Source organism: Anas acuta, chromosome Z, assembly GCF_963932015.1.
Source record: "Anas acuta chromosome Z, bAnaAcu1.1, whole genome shotgun sequence".
Classification (NCBI taxonomy): Eukaryota; Metazoa; Chordata; class Aves; order Anseriformes; family Anatidae; genus Anas; species Anas acuta.
This window is the reverse complement of record NC_089017.1, coordinates 12,689,375-12,711,206: the sequence shown is the minus strand read 5'-3', so window position 1 is coordinate 12,711,206 and position 21,832 is coordinate 12,689,375.

Here is a 21,832-nt window from a genome sequence, read left to right as displayed (position 1 = left end):
ACCAAAAAAATTTATTGTAAAACACATGTAATGAACATTGTATTTTTCAAGTGTGGTATATTTAGCATCAGTACTTATTTTATATTGTTATATCACAGAAACCATTGGTTGTCAGCTATGGATCTCTTAATATCTGAAAACAGGAAAGAAAATATTTTATTTTACAGGAATCTTAAATGAATGAGTGATTAAGTCAAATAAATTAGATGTTATACAGAAAAGTGGCATGTGACTGTGATCTGGAATGTAACTTATGGTGTTTGGAAGAATGCAGTTCTGTTTTGTTTTGTTTTGTTTGGATAATTTTTAAGAAAAACCACCACCACCAAGGAACCATATTTTGTGACAGGATCATTCTTTAGAGATTCTAATAAGAACTACAACTGCAGTGGGTCTGCACAAACGTACCCAATGTATTTTCCAGAAGGAAATTGTTTTTCTTCATACGTCTAAGAGGTTAATCTCATTTCAACCCCTCCTTGGCCCATTATGGTAAAGAACTCTTTCAGAAAAGTGGCACCATATCAGTGATGCACTTCAGGGTTGGTCTGAGAGTTTGCAAAATCTGTTTGAAGGCATAGCACTGAGTTTGAGAAAATTAGCTGAATGGGCAAGCTGTCTTTTCTCACAAGTCACCATAAATTTGAATTGCTCACAGCCATGATGCAGTGAAAACATAGTTAAGATGTCCCATTATCAGAAAAACAAAACCAACCAACCAACCAAAACAACAAAAAACAACTCTTCCCTGCCTGCACTCATTACCTGCCATTCAGGTAATACTTGATTGAAACACCAGACTTGCAGTGCAACTCAACAGAACTCTCTTGCAAATTCCTTTCTTTCCATCAAGCTGTCGTTTCATCATCTAAATCATACAATCATAACATATTCTGAGTTGGAAGGTACCTGCAAGTATCATCGAGTCCAACTCCTGGCTCCACACAGGACCACCCAAAAACCAGACCACAGGTCTGCGTGTCTGAGAGTGTTGTCCAAATGCTTCTTGAACTAGGGCAGGCCCAGCACTGTGACCACTGCCCTGGGGAGTCTGTTCCAGTGCCTGACCACCCCCTTGGTAAAGAACCTTTCCCTAACACCTAGCCTAACACTTAGCCTGACTATCACAATCACAGCTGTTTCCTCAAGTCCTATCACTGTCACAGCTGAACAGAGATCAGCAACTGCCCCTCCATTCTCCTGCTGAGGGAGCTGCAGGCTGCTATGAGGCCTACCTTAAATCTCCTCTTCTCTAGGCTGTACAACACAAGTGACCTCAGCTACTCCTCATACATCTTTCCATCTAGACCCTTCACCATCTTTGTGAGTTTTCTTTGGACACTCTCTAATAGTTTTATGTCCTTCTTGCACTGTGTCATGCAAAACTGCACACTACTCAAGGTGAGGCTGCACCACTGCAGAGCAGAGCAACCAATTACCTCATCTGAAAAGCAATGACGTGCCTCATGCACTCCAGTATACGAGTTGGCCCTTTTGGCTGCCAGAGCCCACTGTTGACTCACATTCAATTTGCTGTTGACCAGAACCCCCAAACAATCATGATTCAGAGGTTCTGCTATCTCAGCACTTCATATAAATATACGTATATGTATACATATAAATACAAGTTTCTTTTATATATTGCCAGACCAAAAATAGGTAAACAAGATAGGAAAGCAAGATGGAAATAATATATTTTAGACACCCTCTTTCCCCCGTGCCCAGTTCATGCTTTGTATGTCAATAACACATCATAAATAATAGTCTAACATTTAATATTTGGAATTCAACGTACAGCCCACTGAAGTAAGTAAATTCAGTAATCTCTGTCATCAGACCTCAATGGAAAAATTAAGAGATGGAAAGTTAATCACTCCTTTGATTTTTCAAATGTCTTAATGGTGTGCCTGATGTACCCCAGGGTATAGTTGGCAGTTTTGGCTGTTAGGGCACACTGCTGACTCATGTTCAAGTTGCTGTCAGGCAAAACCCACAGATCCCTTTCTTCAGGGATGCTCTCCATCCTCTTGTTCACCAGTCTATATGGATACCTGAGTGCAGAATCCAGCACTTGCTCTTGTTAAACTTCAAATTGTTGGTGATTGCCCAGCTCACTAATTTGTCAAGATCTCTCTGCAAGTTCTCTCTTATTTATCATAATTCATATTTTTATTAATCATCATAAACCGTAATTATAATTCAGCTTGAAGCAGTACTATTGCCGGCATCACTTCAGAGGTTGCACAGTTTCAGACGGTGTTTTTAGAAATATATTGTGATCTTATCATAGGGAAATGTTGCACAGGGAATCAAATATCTGAGGCAGGTAGTATGGTTTGTTGCTGATTGGGTAGTGGTGGGGTCTCCATAGCAAGAATTTTCACCTGGATTAGGTGAGATTCCCTGAACTGTTTTCTGCATAGTTCATAAAACTTCACTGGCCTGTGGTCCTGTATGAACACTCCAGCATATGTACCATATTAATGATGTACAAACTACTGTACATTGTTATTACTTTTGCAACTGCCTGAACAATTTTTACAGAATAATCACAAGTATCTTGGTGCAGTTTGGTCAATTCAGACTAAGAGCCACCGGGGAAGTCTCTTTGACTCAAGTAAAAGACATGACCCATGGGAATACATATTAGCAGCATATAGAAAAATTATCTATTAATTTACCAATTATTATTCATATTACCCATATCTATTCATTTACTCATGTATTCATCTATCCTTTAAATCAGGTGTAGCATTTTATCTTCCACGTTTTGTTGTTGTTGTTGTTTTTTAACACAACCTTGTTATTGTTTTTGTTTCTTTTTGATTATCATTAGTTAGAAATTTAATACTGTAGGCTCTTCAGACTGATTATACTGTGGACACCTTAGGATGTTGATCATCTCCTCAGGCAGCCTGGTGTATACCAGGGAGCCAAGAGGAAATACCTTGATTGTAAAGTTATCCAGATTATTTTCAAATAATTGCAAGAAAATAAAGCAGTGAACTGATATTCTAAAATGCAAAAAAGCAATCCTATTGTCATACTGATTTACTAAGATACTGTGTTTATTGTTGAAGTTATTATTGTATTTATTCAGTATTTTAGACACATTTGCATTTCATTCCTGTGGCCTTTTTTCTTGTATTTTAGATACTCATATGTTCTTTGAAAATGTAAAAATCATACACTTTTCAGACTCCTGTCTCTTGCTAAGTTAAAAGATGTAAGTGAATGCAGTAATATTTCTGTAAATGGAATATTTTACATTAAGTCTAAGTAACGTAAATCTGTTCAGCTACTATTAGTATTTTTCTCCCCATTAGAGAGATTTTAAATTTTGGAACTCAGTTATGAACCAGAAGTGTGCAATATTTTTTCCTCCTATCTGTCCCAAATTCCTCCCCCCTCCAACCCCAACAATGCTATTCAAGACTTTTAGACTCTTTCAATGCATTTCTTGTCCCAGATTATAGATAAACCAGATTAGAAAGTAGGTGATAAGACTTGGAACATGAACTGTATATATGTGCTTGCTTTTTAGGACATAGCTATTTGTGGTTCTACTCAAAAAAGGTTATTACAAAAGCTAGTGTTTGCCAAAGATCCATCTTATCTCAGTTAAAAAAGTATTTGCTCAAAAGATAATAATTTCAGGGAGTTTCCTTTTTTTTTTTTTTCTTTCTTTTTTTTTTTTTTGTTTTCCTTTTTTCTTTTTGTTCAAGACAGTCATTATGCAGAAGGGCAAGACATTGAGGAAGCCTCACATCACTTCAGGTTCATGACCTTTTTAGCTTATTATCCCAACTTGGATAGCATTCAGTGTGGCATACACTAAAATATATTTATAATCTTCAAATATGTAACTATGGAAAATTAACTGAAATTTTAAATGAAGTGTTATAAAATAATATTGGGAGAAATAAGCAGACTAATTAATTTATTAATTTATTTTAAATTGGGACTTATGCCTAGAATGTTTTTGTTATAAAAAATAATCTCACAATGAATATAAAAATTGCATGTATAAGTAAGCATATTTAAACACAAGTCAACCTAAATTCCTCTTTTTTTCCTGCTAACTTTGAATTCTTCAATTGTTCATGCTATATCTTACCATAGAATCATAGAATCATAGAATGGTTTGGGTTGAAAGGGAACTTGAAAGATCACCTAATTGCACCTCCCCTGCCCACTAGACCAGGTTGCTCAAAGCCCCATCCAATCGGGCCTTGAATAGTTCCAGGGATGGGGCATCCACAGCTTGTCTGGGCAAACTGTTACAATGTCTAACCAACTTCACAGTAAAGAATTTCTTCCTAATACCTAATCTAAATCTCCCTCTTTCTTAGTTTAAGAACATTACTACATGCCCCGACAGAGTCCTTCTCCTGTTTTCCTATATGCCACCTTTAGGTGCCAGAAGGCTTCTATTAGGTCTCATCTGTATTGAAAAGCAGTTTTGACTAGAAAAATGAAAAAAACACCACCACCACCACCACCACCACCAAAAAACAAACAAACAAACAAAAACTATAAAAAACTCAAACCAAACAAAAATGAAACTTATTTTTTAAAATAAATTTTGGAAACTTTAAAATGCTTTATTTATTTATGTATTTTTATTTAACAAAATGAAATTCCTCAACTCTTCCAACTTAGGTAGCCTTATTTCATTTTACTCCAGAAACACCCATTCACTAGATCACTTACATATGTGCACACACCAATTCCTCATCACATCACCTTCATGTGGCAAAGATATTTGAATCTCAAAGATGCACTTGTGACACCTTGACATGACTTTCTGATGTCATTAGTCATACAGTCTTCATTGTTGTTGTACAGTTAACTTCCAATTTACATCATATCCTGCTAGTATCTATGAAGTAAGGACCAGAAACAAAGCCTAGTGTTATATAATGCTGTCTTATAGTTGACTTAAATATGTGTTAGGTCAGGTCTTAATAAAATCAAAGCTCAATATTCACAGTTGTTGTCACTGGATTTGTTGTAAATTTAATGCAAGAAGCACTTATTGTATGACAGATTATAAAAGTTGTATTAATCAATGTGTAGAGTATACTCCTAAATCCACTAACTCACAATAGAAGTATGCACTATTATGTTTTTTTTTGTTGTTGTTTTGTTTTGTTTTTCTTTGCTAGTGGTGTTGGTGTTTTTCTTTTTTTTTTTTTTTTTAATTTTTTATTTTTAACTATAATTGAGAAAAATGGATGGAGACACAAGTAATGGTTCTAACAATGTAATAAATTTTAAAGGATGCTGCAAATATTAATATGTAATAACAGTATGTTACAGTTTAACTTTAGAACCTCTGTATTTCTCTACTGAAATAACGATAAATGGAAGCATCCTACTTTTGTGAAATACAAGTGTGTAGCAATATCATTTGTATGTGAAATGATGATTGTTAGAGGGAAAAAAAAAAAAAGTGTTAAAAAAAGAAGTGTTCCCAAAGTCACAGACTGTAGGCTGACTGGGAAGGGGGCTTGAGTTAAGGTATGAAGAAAGCCAAAAATCCGAATCCTTTGGGGGGCTCACATGAAGGTCAGAGGCACTGAGTGTGTAATAAGTGGGAGGCAATGCAGCGGCCATTATCTTCCCTCTGACAAGAGAGCAGCTCACTGACCTGGCATGCTGACAAATGGAGAGGAAAACTCTGCACTGAGATGTAAATTCCCCACACAGGTCCCTCATGAATATCTTGTCTCCAGAATTCAAGCCAGTGACCTGGAAAACAAGGTTCCTCCCCAATCAAAATGACAGGCAGAGCTGGTTTCCTGTTAGGAAGACTACTAGGTGTGTAAAAAAATTATGATTTCTGAGGAGAAAAAAATGAGATGTCACACAGAGCAAAATATTACTTCCAAATGGTCCTCTGCAGTTCCCTTGAATGGCAGCTGTTAAGAATTCAATTGTGTGTATGACACGCTGCAATGCAGGATAGAAGTTCTGTTGGGGAGCAAAAATGAATAGAAATTTTCAATTCAAATACTCATTTGAGAATATTTGAATATCTGTCATTCTTCATAGCATTAAGGTTAATTCTTGAAAAGAATTTCCATTAGTAATACAAATTGTAACCTTGTCAAATCCTCTTATGTAATGCACCAATGCTGAAAGACATACTCTGCAAAATAGTACTATTAAATGCATAACCTTGTATCATAATGAATTTATACTTTTGCAGTTTCCTTGAAGGTTTTATGGTTTTGTATATGTTCTTGTGTCAGCACACAGAGAACATTTTGTAAATGTTACTTTTTTTTTTTTTTTTTTCCTTTGTATGTTTTACATTCTGTTGCTAGGCCCTCCTTCTTTTATATACAGTAATTAAGAAAATTGTATGGTATCATTGCCCTTGGACAAGACAGGTGGCTGTCTAAGAAATCTTTTTCTGTATATGAGGTCTTTTCTCTGTTCTGTGCATGTTTGGCATAAATATGCCAAATTTATATCATGTATAGCTCCATTTTTATATTTCTATTATTCAGTTCAGTTTTCTTGTAGGGGGAAAAAGAAAAAAAGATGATTTTTGTGTCTGAATGATGATTTAGCTCTTAACACACCAACAGTCCCAAAGTGGACCTATATGCCTAGTCTGATGACTGTCAATGCTTGCTATTAAAAACTGCCCAAATTTGTAACATGAACTAATTGTACCATGAATATAATGTTCCACTTAATCATAAACATACATGGCTGATATCCTAAAGGTGTTTATGTGTTTCTCCAATAGACATTTATTTATTTATTCATTCATGTTAAAACTAGTGTAGATCATTGCATTAAGTTTTTACAACTGTGGCTGGGTTTTTGGTGTGAACACTTTGGACAACCCCATGAAATTTTCTTCAGAAATATAAATAATTTGCAAATAAATAATTTTCTCATGATTATAAAATCATTTTTTTTTTCCATAATATATTTTCACAAACTTAACTCCAACTATTTTGAGTTTTAAAAATAGTCTTTTTGTTTCACTGTTATCTCTCCCTGCATTGAATTCTTAGTTGCACTTCACTGATCTAATGTTCACATTGTTTCTCTTGCCTGGTACAATCCTTGTTTCAAAAAGCACATTCTGAATTTGTACATGGAGCTTAGACAGAATGAATATGTTAATAAGCTCCAAACTCAGGTTGCACACTCAATTACTATCAATTGTGCATGTATTTTTTCCAGGCTATTTGTTCTGAAAATAAGTGCTAAATTATGCATTCAATGCAGTATGAGTACAAAAGATGAACATGCTCAAAATATTTCCAAATGGGAATATTTGTGTGTGTAAATATGATGCAATTCAATTATTCTATGTACCTATTTTAACAATTTAAAAACAAGGACGCACAAAAAAAAATCTTATTGGATGAGAAGATCCTGTGCTCTGGAGGCAGGCAGCTGATCCTGTGACCTACGGTGAATTTATCACTTTCATGTATCCGACATTAGTTGTTAGTAGGACCATTCAAGTCCTTTAAACTGGATAGATCCCTAAATAACAGCAGAAAACAAAAAAACACTTATTTTCTGGCCTATTTAGAGATGTATTGTCAAGAAACTGTATTGCTCATAGCTGTTGCTCATCCTCCTCCCGAAGTCTGTCTGCAAACTCCAGTGGCTTTCCTAGAATACACTTTGCACAGAGTAAACTATGCACATGAATAACAAAAACCAATGAAATACATACTGAAAAGCCATGCCCACACTTTCAGTACAATGAGAAATAAATGACATAGTCCTGAAAAAGTCTTTTTACAAAGCAGACACATCCATATACAAGAGAGAGAGAAGGAAGTTTCCACAATCAGCTGCATCAGCCTGTAGTTCACCTGGGAGGAGGAGACAAAGAATTCTGGATCCTCCAAGACTGTCACAAGCTCCAGAAGATTTACACTGTCTAGACTGATGTGATTTGAAGTCATAAGATTGCAGAAGATAATAACTTTAAAAATAGATATTGGAACATGTTCTAATTGAAGAACTTTGAATGTTGGCCAAAATATAAAGATGTGAACTCATTGATGGTCATCAAACTGATCTCTTCATTACACCAGTTTGCCAAGCCCCAGATCTTTTCTCAGTGAGGGACAAATTGCCATGAGGTTTGGTTTCAGATGTGCTCCACTGATCAATATTGTGAGTACAAGTCAGGAACAGACATCTACTCTATAACTCTGAGGTCCTATAGCAACAGTTCTCAGGATGATAAAATCTGACTCCACAAATCTCTTCCGCTCAATGAAAGATGGCACTGATCTAAAATGGACACTGGTTATGTAAAGGTCTCTTGAATACAGGATGTAAAGTCGCTAAATTGGATCACAGTGTTTGTGAATGAGTAGTTGTAAAGAGCAGAATAGCCAGGGATCACCCAAACACCCCAATATGTGCTATGAACACATTATGTTCATAATATATTTCATACTATATGTGAGCACATAACTCAATTGAGATTCTTTGGCAAAGGAGGTAAGGTTTGTTCACAATCCAGTGAACCCTGGAAACAACATAGTACTTCAAGATCTATCCTTGTATATTAATCAAGTAATTACAATTGAATACATCTTTCTTAATGTAGTGTTAAAAGTAAAGGAAAGTTGTTATATTTTAGAAGCTATAATTGCTAATGTTTGAGTATTGGCAGTTTAAAAAGTATCTGTAATTATTAAGGTCAGCAAGTGTTTTTAGTTTTTCAAAGAGAATGGGAAATGCATCTATATGCTCAGTGAAACTCTTCCACAGAGTGTTTGTGTACTGAGCCAAGAGTGATTTGAAACTTACATTTTGAGATGGGACTTCCAGTTACAATCTAGGGAGAGGGAAGTAAGACCTGCTTGCTGAGACAAGCATCTAAAAAAGACACCACAGAGCTGAACTTGCTAAAATCTCATTTCAGTTTACTAATACTAAATTAGATTGAACTACTGCCAGCACAGTCCTGCCTGAAGTTTTGGGGAAGAAAAATGTCTTTAAATTGAATTGTCAATAAATTAAGTTTTTAGCCTATGTTCTGATTCATACACCCAAGTTATGTGAACTGGAATTGCGGAGAGCACCATACTGTCAGGAATTTGATACATGGGACATAGAGTAGTATGGCAGTTGGAAATTTATTTTGTATTCACAAAAAATTGTGAATACACATCAAGGTAACTTTTTGTTTTTGTTTTGTTTTCCTTTGAAAGTGTTCCATTTTCAAGCAGAATGACAACAAATATTTTATTGACCACAAATTTTCATAATATTTTTCAAAATATATCTGATAACCAGGTATTTATTTTAGGTGATAATCTGAAACCAATAGGTGAAATATAATGACTTATACCTACAATTAATTTCATGTCAATCACCTGTGGAATTCTACAGAAAGATGTTGAGGGTTAGCCCAGTGAATGAATGTCACCAGGAATGAAGTTTTGTTGTAACTGAGAACTGAAAGACTTGCAGTCTGTAAAGTTTCTGAACACTATCTGCCTGTGGACTTCAGTTATGCTAAAAATAATCTTGAGTACACTCACTCTAGTGTACTCAAGATGTGTCATTCAGGCACATGTACAACTAAACCAAGTTTGATCATCTTCATAATATGTAAGCATTCTGGTTGGGTGAACACAACTCAGAAACTGAAAAGCTAAGCACAAAAGTGATTTTTTATAAGGTCATGAATAAAATGCTTATGGTTGACACAAAAAAAATAGGCCTCAGAAAAAAATGCATTTCACTGCAGAGATGTAATTTTAGTATTTATTGGTTGCATAACTTTAAATGAGAGCTGTGGAATTATTTTAATCAGGAAACACTGATTCCTCATAATAATAAAAAAATCTACTCATATTATCATATTTTCTATTAAAGCAATCATATCCTTAAGAGATTATCTCATCAAAAAGAAAGAAACTAGAAAATGCTAAGGAGTACTGGTAGAAGGAACTCACCTGGGGAGAAAGGGGAGGAACCTTGCTATTCTGTGATCAATCAGTCTCTCATGTGAACTCTGATATTCCATGTATACAAAGGATTAAACACAAGGTCGCTAATGATTTAAAGCCAAGGTTTTCATATTCAAATGGAGTATTTTAACAGCTAGTCTAATGCAGCAGGTTCTTCTGCAGGAACTTTTCCATTTCATGAGTGAAACTAAACACTATTTGGCTAAGTATCAAATTTTTGACTGCTGCTATTTTTTCCCTCTTTTCCATCTATCTCACATTTCTCCCTATTTTTATTAAAGATCCTGTGTTTGATCAGAATTTTACCCAAATAAATTGATTGGACAGTTATGACTAATCAGACTTAACTAACTAGAACCTGAACCTATTCTCTCAGATTGAATTCCAGTACCAGATTCCAGCCAGTTTTGATTCATAATTAAAACATATTTAGTATCATTTCCTACCTTGTAATGAGTTAAAATGCAGGGGGGCTTGCTTGGTCCTGTCAGGTGCTGGTGTAGAACATGATAAATATAAATAAAATTTTAAAAAACACAGGAGTTTGACAAGAACAAAAAAATCATAGGTGAATAGTTTTGAAAATTCTGCCCACTAGGATAAGTAAAATTAAGATGCAATCATAATGTGGAAATAACTAATTTAGTATAATTAAATCATATTTAGCTCATCTTTTTAAATCACAAACTACATACATCTTAGCAATATGGTTTAGTGGAGGACTTGTTAGTGTTAGGTCAGAGGTTGGACTCGATGATCTTGAGGTCTCTTCCAACCTAGATAATTCTGTGATTCTGTGATACACCAACTCCTGTCTTCACTCTTTTTACCTTGCTCATTTAGAAAGGATAAGGCAGCAAGCACTCAGGATGTTCTTGGAAGAGTTTCAGGATGTTCTTGGAAGAAAGTTTAATGGAGCTTGCAGTGCCTGTGCTCTCACTTACGGTTCTGCTGGAGCATGCAGTGCTGTTCCTCCAAACAATTCTAATCTCAAACGTTAGAATAAATAAATGAATATGAGTTTCTGGTTGTTTTAATAATACAAAGGCAATCACTGCAGATGAAATCTTCAATCCAAACACAGCTATCTCTATCAGAATACACTAAGGTGGATCTGCATAGAATGAGCTACAGTTTTCTCTAAAGTGGATATTATGAGATTATAATTCAAAATTTGTAGCCATCAGTTTGATGAGAAATGATCTTGTAGACTGAAACCTGCCATAGCTGCATTTTTAGAAAAATACAGGAAAAAGTGTTGAAAAGGGTGAAATTAGTGAATATTTGTCACGTGAAATTTTATTTTGAAGCTACTGCCTATGGGTTGTCAAAAGCCATTATATACTAAGCTGTATTGGAAGCATAGTCTTTCTTATTTGATATTTTATGGCTTATAATTATTAGTGGTACTGTTGAGGGATTTTTTGAAACAGCAAAAATCCCATGTTTTGCTGCAGCTGAGCAAACCAAGCTACCAGGGCAGCTATGAGAAGTTCCCATGACAGTGTTCCCACATCGCCCAATTGAGGAATTTAGAAAAATATTGTTACCAGCATCTGGCTTCAAGGACAAGGTCTACATGACTGCTAATCACAAGGGGGTTGTTTTCTTGCAGGTGGGGTTGTTTTCTTGTAGTTGTTTGTCTGAGTGATTATTTTGACCAATAATCTTGTGTGAAACACTATCCGCCCCTGTTAAGTTCACTATAAAATTTAGGCTATTCGGGCAATAAAATGGAGCATGATCTGACCATATTGGTGTCTGTTGTGGTTTTGGCCGTGCTTCCTGCAACGGTGGTACTAGATATTATGGCTATATATAGTTATGTACAACTATTATTCTTTTAGTTCACGATTTCCTAAATAAGGTCAAAATTGTGCTTTTGATACATGTACATACTTGCCATAAATTTGAAGTAGCAACCAAAAAGCCAGAGGAAGCTTATTAACTATTGGCTTACCATTGAGAATAATGGAAAACGGTTTTGCAAAAACAGTATTTTAAGGTGCAGGTCCCTTGAAAGAGGGCAAAATTCATGAACATAATAACTTGACAATATCACAGCCAAACTTCTTTTAAATTTAGAAAATAATATGGAAACCACCCTACACAGTTGTGTGTTTACAGTTTTAGTAAATAATTAGTAGATTGGATTGTTCCTGATCCCGCTGATTTTAATTGCAAATACACACTTAGTTAGGTGTTGGTCATTAAATATATGTACAGCTTTCCTAAGACAAGCATAAAACACATGGGCAGAGCGTCCAGGTAAGCTTGCTTTGGGAACTGACATGTTATGTGACAATTGTTTTCCATTGACCCTGTAAGAGTCATTGAATATGTAATTCAATGAATATTTAATCCATTTAGTCCATTGAATATTTAATTCAACGAACTCAATGGTTTTCACTTTGATGTTTTTAGATGTTTTTTAAATGTTCAACAAATATTAACCCTAATCTCCTTTTTTCTAATGTATTTGCTATGTCTTTTAACAATAATAAAAGGCTAATGAACTTCATACTAGTTACCTGTTATAACAGCAAACTGAAAATGATATATTCATATGAAAAAAATTACCTACACACAGAATAACAAATGTTTATGGAATTGGACTGTCCAAATGGAAGAGACAATACATCTGTTTTGTGGTGATCAGCATGCATCAGAGTCATTGAGATGGGAAGAGCTTATCAGCAATGACCAATACAATTTATTTATTTATTTATTGCTAACATGCATAAAATACAATGTGCAATTAAAAAGTATGCCATGTGCAAAAAATGCAATGGGTAATTTTGTTATAATAACAAAGCCTCAGGTTGCTGCAACATAGTTCTGACCAATTAACTCTTACTGCATAAGAAGTGACCACAGCATGTTCTGTGGCATGCTCTTATTCTCTGAGTGTTCCCTATGGATTGTTGTCGATAGGCTTCTCTACTAAAATCAGGTTTTGGCCATTGATGAAGAACACCGAGGCCTCAAAATGATGGAATCTGAATGTCAGGAAGGTCTCTGATATTTGAAGCTGTCTGCTAGACAGACTTGTTCTACTAGGATGGCGAAAGCAAAGAAGCTGGGAAAAAATCTACCACAGAAAAAACTATACACAGCAGAATATATCCTTGACTTCCTATGTTTGCAATCATGATTGGTCAATAGGAATGTCAAAACTCTGATGCAACATTGACGTAGTCTAGAGGTCGTTCTGATCAGGCTATATGTGTCTATACACTATACATTATACCATATATAGTATAAACAATTTGATGTAATACAACACTTATCATATCCTTATCATATAACACTTTCCATATTATATGAAAAAGAAAAACGTTTCCCTTCCCTTCCCTTCCCTTCCCTGCCCTGCCCTGCCCTGCCCTGCCCTGCCCTGCCCTGCCCTGCCCTGCCCTGCCCGTGTAATTTTTCTACACAGAAATTCTGTGTAATTTTTCTACACAGAAAGCAAAAGAACATACTCCTCATTTGGGCCATAAGTGAATTGTAATCTAGATAAATTATGAAACATTTGGTTTTAAAGATAAATATAGCCCTATTTATTTATTTTTTTTCCAGATGTTTTCATAACATAGCAAAAGTTTGAGAGGAAAATTCATCTACCTACAGCATTCATACATATTTTTTTCTTAGGAAGCCACTCCCTCCTCTCCCCCCCCCCCCCTTTTTTTTTTTCCCTGTATATTCTGCAGTCAAGATAGGAAAAGAAATCCCACTAAGATCAACAGGAATCGCTTTGGATGCTAATAAAGAAAACAAACAAACAAATATATATATATATATATCTTTGCAGCAAGGAGGAGGGCAAGACTAACAGCTTTCAGAGATGAGTTGTACTTCCTGGGAGGCTTCATTCAGAGATGGAGTTTGACATTTTTTTATTTGTGAGAAAGGCTGAGGAGATGAAAATATTTTTTCATGAACTGGCTAGTTGTCACTGTAGCTTAGACTACACCTTGTTTCTTTTCTGCCCATTTTCCATATACTTCATAGAGTCATAAAGGTCCCCCCTTTAATTCTAATTTAAAGTCAAACATATTGCACAACACACAATTTGTTATACACTTTGCATTTAGCATGTATTAACTTTGTCTTTATATAGGATTTTTACACTCTTTCACAAAAATACAAGATTTATACTCTCCTTCATGAGGACAGGATGAAATACTGATTGATCTAGGAATTCTATAAGTGTTATTGATTTAGTTTAATATGATTTAATAGAAAAGTCATTAGTATTTGAAATATTAAAAAGGGGTTTATTTCAAAGAATAGGTATGCAGGTATCCATAAATCAGGTCACTGAAATGTCTCATGCTGGAGAAACAAATACCGAGAAACTGGAAAATCACTACCTTCTTTTCTTTTTTAATTCATTTTTATCCAGAAAGTATAAGATGCATTGATGTCTTCTACAGATATCATTATAGAGAATTTTGCAACAGGCATAATTTCCTATTTAATGTCATTTTCAACTCTTTTTTAGGAAATTCATAATTTTGTGACAGGTGACAGGATATTTCACTGTGGAGAATTCTGCAAGCTTCCACATATTTACAAGCATGCTTTCCACAACTGTACACTAGACAACCAATTTCAGCTATTTTTATACACAGTGGCTTATAAGGTTTTCTGTTTTTGTTGTTGTTGTTTTCCCTTTTCTCCTTGCATTTTCTATTCTTTTATATTGGTAATCTAAAAAAAAGAAAAAAAAAACAAACACCAAAAACAGAGAGTATCTTCCTTTAGCATTCTCGAGGCTGCCAAATACCACCCACAATTAGAAAAACACCAGGCTCTTTGCAGACCACCCTTCAGCCATCACAATGACGAAATAATTGTAGAACTCGTAAGATTAGACAAACTGCATGGGAACAGGACACTCAGCCTTTGACAGAAGCTGGTGGGCTATTAAGGAAGTAGCCAAGTAGCAGCATGCTGTTCTGACACTTTTTTTGCTGCCTATGAATACAGAGTGACTTCTCTGAGCGAATGCCAAGGCATTGTGATTAGCATAATTAGAGCATACCTTTGTGGCACAGTTATATCTGTAAGAAGTTCCAGTGAGCAAGGCTTGGTTACAATCGGTGATATGCCTCATTATCTAAATACACAGCTTTTGAATTCAAAGGCTGTCAAGTGAGATGAAATAAAAGTACACTTGGCTTGCCCTGATATTGCTTGATTAAAAACTTAAAAATATATTTTTTTTCTCATCCATTTAGAAGAAAAGTTGTTCTTTGTGCTGACTTTGTGTGTTGTATTAACAGCTGAGCCAGATAAAACATTTTTCCTATGCATAATTCCCCAAAGTGCCAACTGCCTAAACAATAACACATGTAAGAAAATCACACTAATTACTATGCTATTGTAGGTCTAACTGAAGGGGCAGAGCACCCTTCAGTGCAGGGCCCATTGTGCCTTTGCAAATATACCAATATATTAGAGTGTGACACAACATAGGTGAGATGCCTGAAGCACAGGAGCCTTTGAAAGCCCTCACTGGTAAGTCTATTTAAAGAAAAATAGTCTAATCCATCATATAATAATAACAGCCCTTATAAAGAGAACCTTTCAACAGAGCTAAAAAAACTTTTCTGCTGATATCCTTGCCCATCACAACTCCTATTGTTTTTGTTCCTCACCTCTCCATCACACCTGCATACCTTCAACAAAAAGGGACCAAGGCTGTCCTTGAACTTGAGATGTTCAGTTCATTATGCCATATAGTAGTCTTGAAATCTGTGTCTGCAGACGATTGCAGCAGGGAGTGAATGCCCAGTTGCTTGTTAAAGTCCAGTCTGCTAAGTGTGTATTAGATGGGCTACAAGCCTAGTGGGATGGTATCTTGATAAGCTAGTTCAGTTTATTGTACATGGCAATCGAAACGTTATGGTCAGTCTATTGACTAAGCAGCCCAACAACACTGGCTTGATCTGTTTTCATTCAGTGTGAGGAAACACAGCTTGGGAAAACTTTCTTGTCTCTTCTCCAAATACCTGTGGTTGAGACCACGGTTTATTTGCTGTCATTTTCCACCTTGCTCTCCGTATTATCCTTTGGATCACATATATCACAGCTGATGTGATTTTTTTGGATTTCAGCAAGGCTTTTGACACGGTTTCCCATAGGATCCTACTGGACAAAATGTCCAGCATACAGCTAAATAAAAACATCATACGATGGGTGAGCAATTGGCTAACGGGCAGGGCCCAAAGGGTTATGGTGAATGGGGCTGCGTCAGGCTGGCGGGCGGTCACCAGTGGGGTCCCTCAAGGCTCCATTTTAGGGCCGGTACTTTTCAATATTTTTATGAACGATCTGGATGTAGGAATAGAAGGTATTTTGAGCAAGTTTGCTGATGACACCAAACTTGGAGGAGTTGTGGACTCGCATGAGGGTGGAAAGGCCTTGCAGAGGGATCTGGATAGGTTGGAGAGCTGGGTGATCACCAACCGCATGAAGTTCAATAAGAGCAAGTGCCGGGTCCTGCACCTGGGACGGGGAAACCCTGGCTGCACGTACAGACTGGGCGATGAGACGCTGGAGAGCAGCCTAGAAGAGAGGGGTCTGGGGGTCGTGGTAGACAGCAAGTTGAATATGAGCCAGCAGTGTGCCCTGGCAGCCAGGAGGGCCAACCGTGTCCTGGGGTGCATCAAGCACGGCATCGCTAGTAGGTCGAGGGAGGTGATTGTCCCGCTCTACTCTGCGCTGGTGCGGCCTCACCTCGAGTACTGTGTGCAGTTCTGGGCACCACAGTATAAAAAGGACATGAAACTGTTGGAGAGTGTCCAGAGGAGGGCTACGAAGATGGTGAAAGGCCTGGAGGGGAAGACGTACGAGGAACGGCTGAGGGCACTGGGCCTGTTCAGCCTGGAGAAGAGGAGGCTGAGGGGAGACCTCATCGCAGTCTACAACTTCCTCGTAAGGGGGTGTCGAGAGGCAGGAGACCTTTTCTCCATTAACACCAGTGACAGGACCCACGGGAACGGGGTTAAGCTGAGGCAGGGGAAATTTAGGCTTGACATCAGGAGGGGGTTCTTCACAGAGAGGGTGGTTGCACACTGGAACAGGCTCCCCAGGGAAGTGGTCACTGCACCGAGCCTGTCTGAATTTAAGAAGAGATTGGACTGTGCACTTAGTCACATGGTCTGAACTTTTGGGTAGACCTGTGTGGTGTCAAGAGTTGGACTTGATGATCCTTAAGGGTCCCTTCCAACTCAGGATATTCTATGATTCTATGATTCTATATATGATATTTGTAAGAATTATCCCTTTTATTCCTTTACAAGCCCAATACATTCTCTTTTTCTACTTCTTTTCACTGTGTGTGCTACCCAGTGAGCATTTTCTTCAATCAATTCTTCAAAAATGGGATTATATTTTTCTGAATGTTGCACAGCAATAGCATTGCGAAACTTACTGATGCTTGTGGATATTCTTCTGAACTTAGGCTGGTGAAAAAACAACCAACCAACCAACCAAATAACATAAAAAAAAAAAAAAACAAAACCAAAAACAAACAGAGATCTGTTATTTGTGATTCAAAAATGTTCAGTTTATATTGCCCTTACTTTTTATGGATCCAAAAGCAATAGATTTGTTGCAAGAAATTATTTTTTTTGAAAAAGTTTTTTTTTTTTTTTTTTGCCATGTCTTAAATGAAATATGTTTTATCCATCAATCACATTTTTGTGCTTTCCTCCTTAAAGCCAGCACCCTGTCACGGATAAAAAATATTTTCACAAGCTATTACTTATCTCTCAGCAAGAAATGTCTTGTGGCTTTTGAAACAATTATCTATGTGCTGTATTTTCCAGAGTTCATATCTGTTGTGGTGACCTTCACACAGAAAAATCTTGGAAAAGCACAAATATCAGTGCTGAGACTGAAGTCCTGGTTCTGTGGTAGGCCTGTTGTGTGTAGATAATATTATATGTCAAAATCTAATGTTAATCATCTGAAGATATTCTGTTTTAAATTTGTATCATAGCAGGGATAACTTAACATTTATTGTTGCCCAGTCATGCTTTTCAAAGTCAAGGAAAGAAAGAGTGAATGGAAATTACGTACTTTTTCTGACCTCCCACACACATGCTTACGAAGATCACGAAAAAGACAACAACTTTCCATTCATAAGTCTATTGCAATTAATTGGGTAAAGACACTGGTAGATTGAGTCTAGATAGTAGATAATCTTCAGCTTGAAGAAGAGAAGGCTCTAGGATGAATTTATTTCAGCTTTTCAGTACTTAATAAGGACTTATGAAAAAGATGGAAAGCAACATTTTGCTCAGGTAGACAATGACAGAGAATGATTTTAAACTAAAAGAAGGGAGATTTAGATTAGATGTTAGGAGGAAATTCTTCACTCAGAGGGTGGTGAGGCACTGGAATATGTTGCCCAGAGAAGCTGTGGATGCTCCATCCCTGGAAGTGTTCCAAACCAGGCTGGATGGGGCCTTGGCCAACCTGATCTAATGGGTGTCATCCCTGCCCATAGCAGGGGGGTTGGAACTAGAGGATTTTTAAGGTTCCTTCCAACCTAGCCTGTTCTGTGATTCTATGATAGTCAGAACCTGAATGCCCCTACATAAGAAAAAGAATGGAATGCACATAAATTAAGTCCATGTATATATTTTTAAGGAATGATTCTAAGCTTGCTAAGTACAATTTTTTTTTTTTTTTAATTTATTTTTTTAAGGTGTCTTAAGAAAAGCATTGATAAGAATCATGATTAATGTCCTTCTGTTTTTGATCTCATACAACACTTATTAAAATAACTGTAGTAGTCATCCTCTTCCCATAGGAGTCTCTAGAAAGACTGTCATTGATTCATTGGTATCAACATTGCAGCCTTCATCTGCCACTAACCTTCTTCTTGAGCCTAATTCTGAAAATCTCCAATTTTCTTTAGCCTCTACATATTTCTATGTAGTAATGATTAAAAAAGGCTAAATCTTTTTGAAGATTTAAACATTTTAAACTCTAGGTTATATGAAATATGCCGTGTTTGATAGTAAGTATTATATCTAATAATAATGAAGATTGTATTCAATATCTAACTTGTAGTTGGATGGTTGGGGAAGATCATTGTAAACTGTGCTGTCTTGTGAGGTAAACTTGGATTATCTCTTCTGCCTATTTTCTAGAGGCAGTAGTACAGCACTTGCCTCTTAGAACTGAAGAGTCACTGCATGCAAACTGAGTACTCAAAATGCTCACTTGGTTTATTTATTTATTTATTTATTTATTTATTTATTTATTTATTTATTTATTTATTTATTTTCAGTCTGTGGATATACAGTTTATCATTAATTACTTCACTCTTTTAATTCTAGGATTTTCCAGGTACCCTGAAGTTTTTCTGTGTCTTCCCATAATTGTTCAAGTAGTTTGTCACATAAGACCGTATGTCTTTCAAGATATAAATGTTTCTCTAACTGTTTTAGATTCCAAAATGAATGAAAAAGAAAGATGAGGGAATGATCATGTAATAAAAAGAGTGAAGACCCTACGTCTGGGTTTCAGAAGCTAACTACAACCCTGCAGCTCCTCTCCAGGGCAGGCTGAGACTTACTTTTCTCTGATTCCCTGGTCACAGTCCTCCTCATGCCCTTAGAGAGCAAGGATATGTGTCAGAGCTGCTGGTCTGTACCTAGAATGCTTTCACTATTTCCTGGCAAGAACTAAGATCTTTCAGCTCAGTTCATACAGCTCAGGTCAGTATTTACCAAGATATTAAACTCTTCACGTATCCTGCATACATTGTCCTCCAAAGAGTACTTTCACTAATTGAGAAAAACAAAAGGCATCTTTTCCAGTTCTGTCATAGTGTTTTTCATTTACAAATAACAGCAACAGAAACAGTTAAGCTGGAGTGTTCATTTATTCCTATACATAAATATTATGCATAGTAGCATATTTATAAGAGTCATAGAACTGTAGAGCGGCTTTGGTTGGAAGGGATCTTAAAGATCATCTAGTTCCACTCTCCCTGCCATGGGCAGGGATGACACCCTCTAGGTTAGGTTGCCCAGGGCCTCGTCCAGGCTGGTCTTAAACACTGTAAAACCCGTTCCAGTGCCTCACCACCTTCTGAGTAAATAATTTCCTCCTAACATCCAATCTAAATCTACCCTTTTTATTTTAAGACCATTCTCCTTTGTCCTATCATTGTCTGCCTGAGCAAAAAGTCACTCTCCGTCTTTCATATAAGCCCTCTTGAAGTATTGAAAAGCTGCAATGAGGTCACCAAGGAACTTTCTCTTCTCCGGGCTGAACATTCCTGTCTCTCTCGACCTCTCTTCACAGGAGAGGTACTTCGTCTGATCATCTCTGTGGCTCTCCTCTGGAACCGTTCTAACAGAACTACATCCTTCTTGTACTGGGGATCCCAGACCTGGATGCAGGGCTCCAAGTGTTGTTGAGCTTCATTAATTTAACTAATAAATTTCTTGCCAGGACACTGTAAGTTGAAGAATGTTTAATAACATTTTTAAAGGGCTGTTTTTTTGGGGGAGAAGACACTGTTATTAGCGATGTGAAGAGTCATTTGAACAAGATATCTACTTCACATCTGGCATGAACTCTAGCTTAGTATAAACACCCATAAAGCCATTCTTCTATATGAACCTGTTTATTTCTTCTCACAAGTTTTATAACTTGTATGCTTGAACAGCTTTTAAGTATTCAAGGTCCAAACTGGAGGTCAGCTTGAACAGAATAAATCATACCTAAATCTTTCCAGTAACAAAAGGAACAACTTGTAAAAAGACATTGTTGTAACCAGCCATCTTTTTCAGCAATTTGCCAAACACTTGAATAGACAACTGGAAAAAAGTACATTGTGTGCAAGAAATTTTATTTATTTATTTATTTATTTATTTATTTATTTATTTATTTTAAGACTGGAGTGCATGAAATGCCTGATGTACTGGGGAGTGATTTTGAAGTGGAGGACCTGGTGCTGTGCCACTACTTGCACTTGGTGACCAGCTGTGCCAGTTGCTGTATTGGAAAAAATGCCTGCTGTGAATCTAGTCTGCATGTGTTACTTAATTTCCTGAATTATCATATTCTCCTAATCAGCTTCTGAGTTAAGGACCAAAATTGAGGATCCAGGTGAGCAGCAAGGATGTAATGTCTAGAATGAAATAGTCCATTTTGTCATTTTGTTGTTGTGCAATCTACTGGTACATTTATTTCATGTATCTTGTCTCAGCCACTGAACACTTCTTTTGATTCCACTTTATCTAATTGGTCTAAATGATATTTCACAAGCTCAAGAGACTTAAGCAGTGTTATGAGACTCAGATGAGGGCACATCTACAAGGGATCTGTAAAATAAATAAATTTATCAGCTTCAGCGAGTGGTGCCCATTGAATTGTTCAATGTGAACAATGCATTTGCTGCTTTTGTCAGTATATGTAGTGTCTTTGAATTGGCCATGATTGTGATGAATTTTTACATATGTGTAACTGCTTGGATATTTTGAAAAATAGAACTTGATTTGACAGTTCAAAATAATGATCACAGCTTTCTTTAACACAATATCAAGGCAGTATTAGGTCTGAAGTCTTTACCTTTTTTGTTATATATGCCATAAAATGTTCAAGAAGATTTAAGATTAATGCTCTAAGACTGTTGGCAAAATCATACAACTATTTCCCTAAGTATTTGACTATTTGACTATTTCCCTAACTATTTAACTATTTGTGAAAAACTACAGGGTGAAAAAATTGCCAGGTCAGAATCTGAATTTTTCTGTGCTGGAAGAGTACAAAAATATTTTCATTGAAAAATGATACCACTGTCTAACAGATATGAATGA